The sequence below is a fragment of the Doryrhamphus excisus genome, linkage group LG6 (genome assembly GCF_037039965.1).
Source record: "Doryrhamphus excisus strain RoL-2023G ecotype Guam linkage group LG6, RoL_Dexc_Guam_v1.1, whole genome shotgun sequence".
Classification (NCBI taxonomy): Eukaryota; Metazoa; Chordata; class Actinopteri; order Syngnathiformes; family Syngnathidae; genus Doryrhamphus; species Doryrhamphus excisus.
In genome coordinates this window covers 7,792,315-7,798,314 of record NC_136362.1, presented here as the reverse complement: position 1 = coordinate 7,798,314, position 6,000 = coordinate 7,792,315, and the positions used below count along the sequence as shown (strand labels likewise).

The window sequence follows — 6,000 nt, the reverse complement described above, 5'->3', positions numbered from 1 at the left end:
GAATTAACACAAAGCAGCGACGCCACTCCGGCTCCAACTCCGAAGCCACACTTGAAGCGGCAGGGGAGGGACAGCGACCCGAGAGTGACCGTGACGGGGGGTGAAGAAACGTCGGAAACTCCTGGAAGCGACGAGTCCATCCCAAAGATTTGGGCATTCCAGTGGGTCTTCGGCCACGAGGTCCTGAAGGATGGAAGACAAGCAGATCGCTGGGATCCTGGTGAGTTCAGTCACCGTCTTCAAGTTCTTGGTGAAGTTTTCTTTCATCACATCTCAACTGGTTTTTATTTGTTGGCTGCCGATCAGTGATACGGCGAGGAGGTAAAAACGTGGCGCTGACAGGCCCCGGCGAGGCGTTAAATAGAGATTTGGCATCATTGGCAGTCAGGTCACCGCTCTTTCCTTCTCTCTCTTTCTCGCCTGTTTAGTCCCAGTCCTCCTGTCCATCTTGAGAACGAGATAAACACAAACCCACACGGCCCCGGCTCTCCCCTTGACATTCACACTCCACTGAAGTCACTTTTTCTATTTCCTATTCATGTCCTTCAAATGCATTCACACTTGAAGTTCTCCAGGTGGAACGTTTATCGGTCTGTCCTGCTCGCTGCTCTCGGTGCTCTCGCTATGGCAACCTTTTTTTCAGCGTGTGGCGGCTGATTGTCAATCAATGTCTTGCATGAAATGTTTGAAATGTAAAAGATTTTAAAATATTCAATCATTTTCTACCGCTTCGATATAACGAGGGGTGGTGGAGCCTAACCCAAGGGTACACCCTGGACTGGTGGCCAGCCAATCACAGGGCACATATAGACAAACAACCATTCACACTCACATTCATACCTATGGACAATTTGGAGTCGCTAATTAATCTAGCATGTTTTTTTTGGAATGTGGGAGGAAACCGGAGTACCCGGACAAAAAACACACATGCACAAGGAGAACATGCTAATTCCACACAAAGATGGCCGAGGGTGGAATTGAACCCTGGTCTCCTAGCTGCCAAATGTGTAAATGTGCAAATATACCAGTGTACAGTGACAGTTATGATGTCGTCACTACCAACAGCACTAAATTCATCACATAGCAACTTAACACCCAAAAGGTGCACCTGATACAAACATGTATCAGGTACGCCCTGGACTGGTGGCCAGCCAATCACAGGGCACATATAGACAAACAACCATTCACACTCGCATTCATACCTATGGACAATTTGGAGTCGCTAATTAACCTAGCATGTGGGAGGAAACCGGAGTACCCGGAAAAAAACACACATGCACAAGGAGAACATGCTAATTCCACACAAAGATGGCCGAGGGTGGAATTGAACCCTGGTCTCCTAGCTGTGAGGTCTAGGTGCCAAATGTGTAAATATGCAAATATACCAGTGTACAGTGACAGTTATGATGTCGTCACTACCAAAAGCACTAAATTCATCACATGGCAACTTAACACCCAAAAGGTGCACCTGATACAAACATGTATCAGGTACACCCTGGACTGGTGGCCAGCCAATCACAGGGCACATATAGACAAACAACCATTCACACTCACATTCATACCTATGGACAATTTGGAGTCGCTAATTAACCTAGCATGTTTTTGGAATGTGGGAGGAAACCGGAGTACCCGGAAAAAACCCACGCATGCACGGGGAGAACATGCTAATTCCACACAAAGATGGTTGAGGGTGGAATTGAACCATGGTCTCCTAGCTGCTAAATGTGTAAATGTGCAAATATACCAGTGTACAGTGACAGTTATGATGTCGTCACTACCAACAGCACTAAATTCATCACATAGCAACTTAACACCCAAAAGGTGCACCTGATACAAACATGTATCAGGTACACCCTGGACTGGTGGCAGAGATGGTCGAGGGTGGAATTGAATTCGGGTTTCTTAGCTGTGAGGCATGCGTCCCCACTATCAATCAGTAAACGTTAAAGTCAATTTCTTCCAGTTTGAGTTTTTATTATCATTTATTGTTATCATTACAGCACGCAGGCCTCACAGCTAGGAGACCCGAGTTCGATTCCACTGTCGGCCATCTCTGTGTGGGAGAACATGCAAACTCCACACAGAGATGGCCGAGGGTGGGATTGAACTCGGGTCTCCTGGCTGTGAGGTCTGCGTGCTACCCACTCGATTACCGTGCAGCTACGTTAAAATATAACAGTGCCAAATGTGCAAATATACCAGTGTACAGTCACAGTTATGATGTCGTTACTACCAACGGCACTAAATTCATCACACAGCAACTTAACACTCAAAAGGTGCACCGGATACAAACATGTACCAATATTTAAAATGAAACAAAAGGTTTTCTCTTTATAAGGCATTGCATCTGAGCAACTCATTCATTGGAGCGCTGCAATGACATCAGCCTCCATGTGGGCTATGGAGCCACACACTATTTTTTATGGTTTCTATGCTTTTACAATGAAATAGTTTTCTCACACATTTTGTCTAAAACTTGAAAATGTTGGGTTTTTTTGTGTTAAAATTGTATTGGTACATATTTGCATATTTCTGAGGTATAATGTTTGAGAGTCAAGTTGCTGTGTGATGAGTTTAATGTTTAATGTTTTTGTCATAGCTCATGATTGGCTGCTGTCAAATTAATCATATAAAAACCGGGCCGTTTGAAAACCAAAGTTTGACTTTATATATAAATATCTTAAATATCTGATCTGCTTGTCCAACAAATTGACATGTGTCAATTTTAACAGCATTGTTACCCAAAAGAGCAGCACCTACCGTCATGTAAAGTTACATTACAGATGATTTAGAGCGTAGAACCTTGCAGGTTGCTACTTGCGTGTTGTAAACACGTCCACTTTACAGTCTTAGAGATAATCTGTGGGGAATTCCACTCACCTTTGAGCTCACTCAGTCTTGTGTGGATCCATTTTCACATTCCGGGGGAGCTCCACTCGGGTATTTTCTTAATGATCATTTGTGCAGCATATAGTGGAAGTGATTGGCTAGCGACCAGTCCAGGGTGTACCCCGCCTCTCCCCCAAAGTCAGTTGGGGTAGACTCCGGCATTTTATTGTTACTGACATTGGTGAGGACAAGCGACATAACAAATGGATCATGGCTTTAGTTTCGATATTTGTAAACTGCACATTTTTGGTAAATTTTGTAATGGTAGTGGTTTTATTTCATTTGAACGTGCATCAGATTACAATTGAATGCATCACATAATCAGTTCACAGTTCCACATGTCCAAAAGGAGTAGGAAGAAGCAAAGCTTATTAAATCCTACCCCTCCACATCTGGTACTTTCACTGTTACATTTGTTCACTTCCTGCTTTCCATAATACAGTTTAAAGTTTTTTTTTGTTTTGTTCTTTAAATTAAATTAAATTAAATTAAATTAAATTAAATTAAATTAAATTAAATTAAATTAAATTTTATTTTATTTTATTTTATTTTATTTTATTTTATTTTATTTTATTTTATTTTATTTTATTTTATTTTATTTCAGCAAACATCAACTGCTTGCATTGTTTATATTTTTTTAAATATATTTATAATAAATGTAGATTATCTTTATTACTAAATATAATGTACATTTTATTACATTCATAATATACCGTGTATGCACATTATAAGTATAATGCAGTTATTTAAACAGATTGAAATGGTGATTGGGTGGCGGCACCTTGGAGAGTGAATGGAAGCTAGCCGGGGTTAGCATTGGTTAGCATGCTAATGTGGTTGTGCGTGACTCGGGCTGGAATGCAAGAGTGTTTCAGTTGCAGTCGTGGGCTGCAACCGGCCCCCGGGCCACAGTTTGTTTTATTTTCATAATAAAAGCTATGTGGAATTGAACCGGATAATGGCAGCTTTCATGCATACTATAATATATTTAGCATAGTAATGTTTGATATGCACTGATTTCACCAACTCATGGTTGCTTAAGCCAATGGGGAGCCTATCTTTCATGAATACATCAATAAATCACTCACACACACATATCTTTTGTGTTTGGGTATGTGTGTGTGTGTGTGTGTGTGTGTGTGTGCGTCCCCCCCATCACCAACTGGCACTGCATTGTCTTCTTTTCCATTCTTCCAGTCTCCCGCTGCCTCCCTGTTGATAATAACACTTCAATCATAATGTTTGCTTTTATTTTGAAAGAACTTCCCATTGTTCCAGCGTGCACGGTAGCGTAATTTACACAGGCGCAGATGGTTGGTGGATGGACCCATGGGCGTAAATCTGCTAACACACAGGGCGCTCGCTTCCTGCTTGGCTCGGCCCGGTAGCCTTCTGCTGCCGTTCTTTCAGCCCAAGACGTACTGTTTCGGGAGCGAGACTCGTACCGTCAATCTTCCCGCGTCGTTGTCTTTGACTTTCCCCTGGAAGCCAGCACTTCCACCGAACGGATGAGCAGATGGTGCCCTGGCACAAGCCTTTATTTGGACGGAGAGCCGTCTCTTTGTTTGTACTCTCTTTGCTTGCTTTCCTCTTGGTGTCTCCTGTTTAGATGGATGTGTAGGGATGTGAGGGTAGGAGGAGGAGAAGGAGGAGTTGAACTGAGGTTTTTGCTCATTTGTCTGCGGACCTTGCCCGCCTTCCTTCCCCATGCAGGCCATCTAAAATGCTTACATAATTGCCTTCGCCGGGCGTGAATACACGAGGACACAGGGATTTATTTGTGTTTCTTGCTACTGTATTAAAATGTCTTTTCTGTCCAGCAGATGCTAAATTGAATGGCTATAAAGTGTACCGGTCGTTGGAATGCTAATCAGTAACATTTAAGCAGAATGGCCATAATGGGCATCATGGCCGTAATGGTAATGATGTGTTATGATCTGCACCTTATGTGTGGAATCGACTCACATGAGGTGGACACGTTTTTCCACAGCTTGACGAAGATGCAAGTTTCACTGACTCACAGGTGCTCCACCAAGACTGGAATGTCATTGACTCATGGGTACTCGACCGAGACTTGAGTTTCACTGACTCACAGGTGCTCCACCAAGACTGGAATGTCATTGACTCATGGGTACTCGACCGAGACTTGAGTTTCACTGAGTCAGAGCTGCTCGATGAAGATTCAAGTGTCACCGACTCACTGGTACTCAAGGCTCAGTTCATCACACCGGATGACGAACACTTGAGTTAGTCAAAGACTCCAGTTTCACTGACTCACGAGTCCTTAAAGACTCCATTCTCACTGATTCACAAGTACTCAAAGACTCCAGTTTCACTGACTCACGAGTCTTTGAAGACTCCAGTTTCACTGACTCACGAGTCCTTAAAGACTCCAGTTTCACTGATTCACAAGTACTAAAAGACTCCTGTTTCACTGACTCACAAGTACTCAAAGACTCCAGTTTCATTGACTCACGAGTACTCAAAGACTCCAACTAACTCATGAGTCCTTAAAGACTCCAGTTTCACTAACTCACGAGTACTCAAAGACTCCTGTTTCACTGACTCACGAGTACTCAAAGACTCCAGTTTTACTGAGTCACTAGTACTCAAAGACTCCTGTTTCACTGACTCACGAGTACTCAAAGTGTCCAGTTTCACTGACTCACAAGTCCTGAAAGACTCCAGTTTCACTGACTCACGAGTACTCAAAGAGTCCAGTTTCACTGACCCACAAGTACTCGAAGACTCCTGTTTCACTGAGTCACGAGTAGTCGAAGACTCCTGTTTCACTGACTCACTAGTAAACACAGACTCCAGTTTCACTGACTCACAAGTACTCAAAGACTCCTATTTCACTGAGTCACGAGTAGTCAAAGACTCCTGTTTCACTGACTCACTAGTACTCAAAGAATCCAGTTTCACTGACTCATGAGTCCTCAAAGACTCCAGTTTCACTGACTCACAAGTACTCAAAGACTCCTGTTTCACTGACTCACGAGTCCTCAACGACTCCAGTTTCACTGACTCACGAGTCTTCAAAGACTCCAGGTTCACTCACTCACGAGTAGTCAAAGACTCCAGTTTCACTGATTCACAAGTACTCAAAGA

The 6,000-nt window shown here is 43.1% G+C and overlaps 1 protein-coding gene across 1 annotated transcript in view; it reads left to right on the top strand.

The window, feature by feature from the left end:
- Positions 1-200: 200 nt before the first annotated feature.
- The window catches only part of slc6a9 (solute carrier family 6 member 9), a 66,854-nt gene continuing 61,054 nt past the window's right edge, over positions 201-6,000 (top strand). Inside the window, exon 1 of the mRNA XM_058066768.2 lies at positions 201-220. The gene's annotated coding sequence lies outside the window, so the exon portion shown is untranslated. The remainder of the gene's footprint in view (positions 221-6,000) is intronic.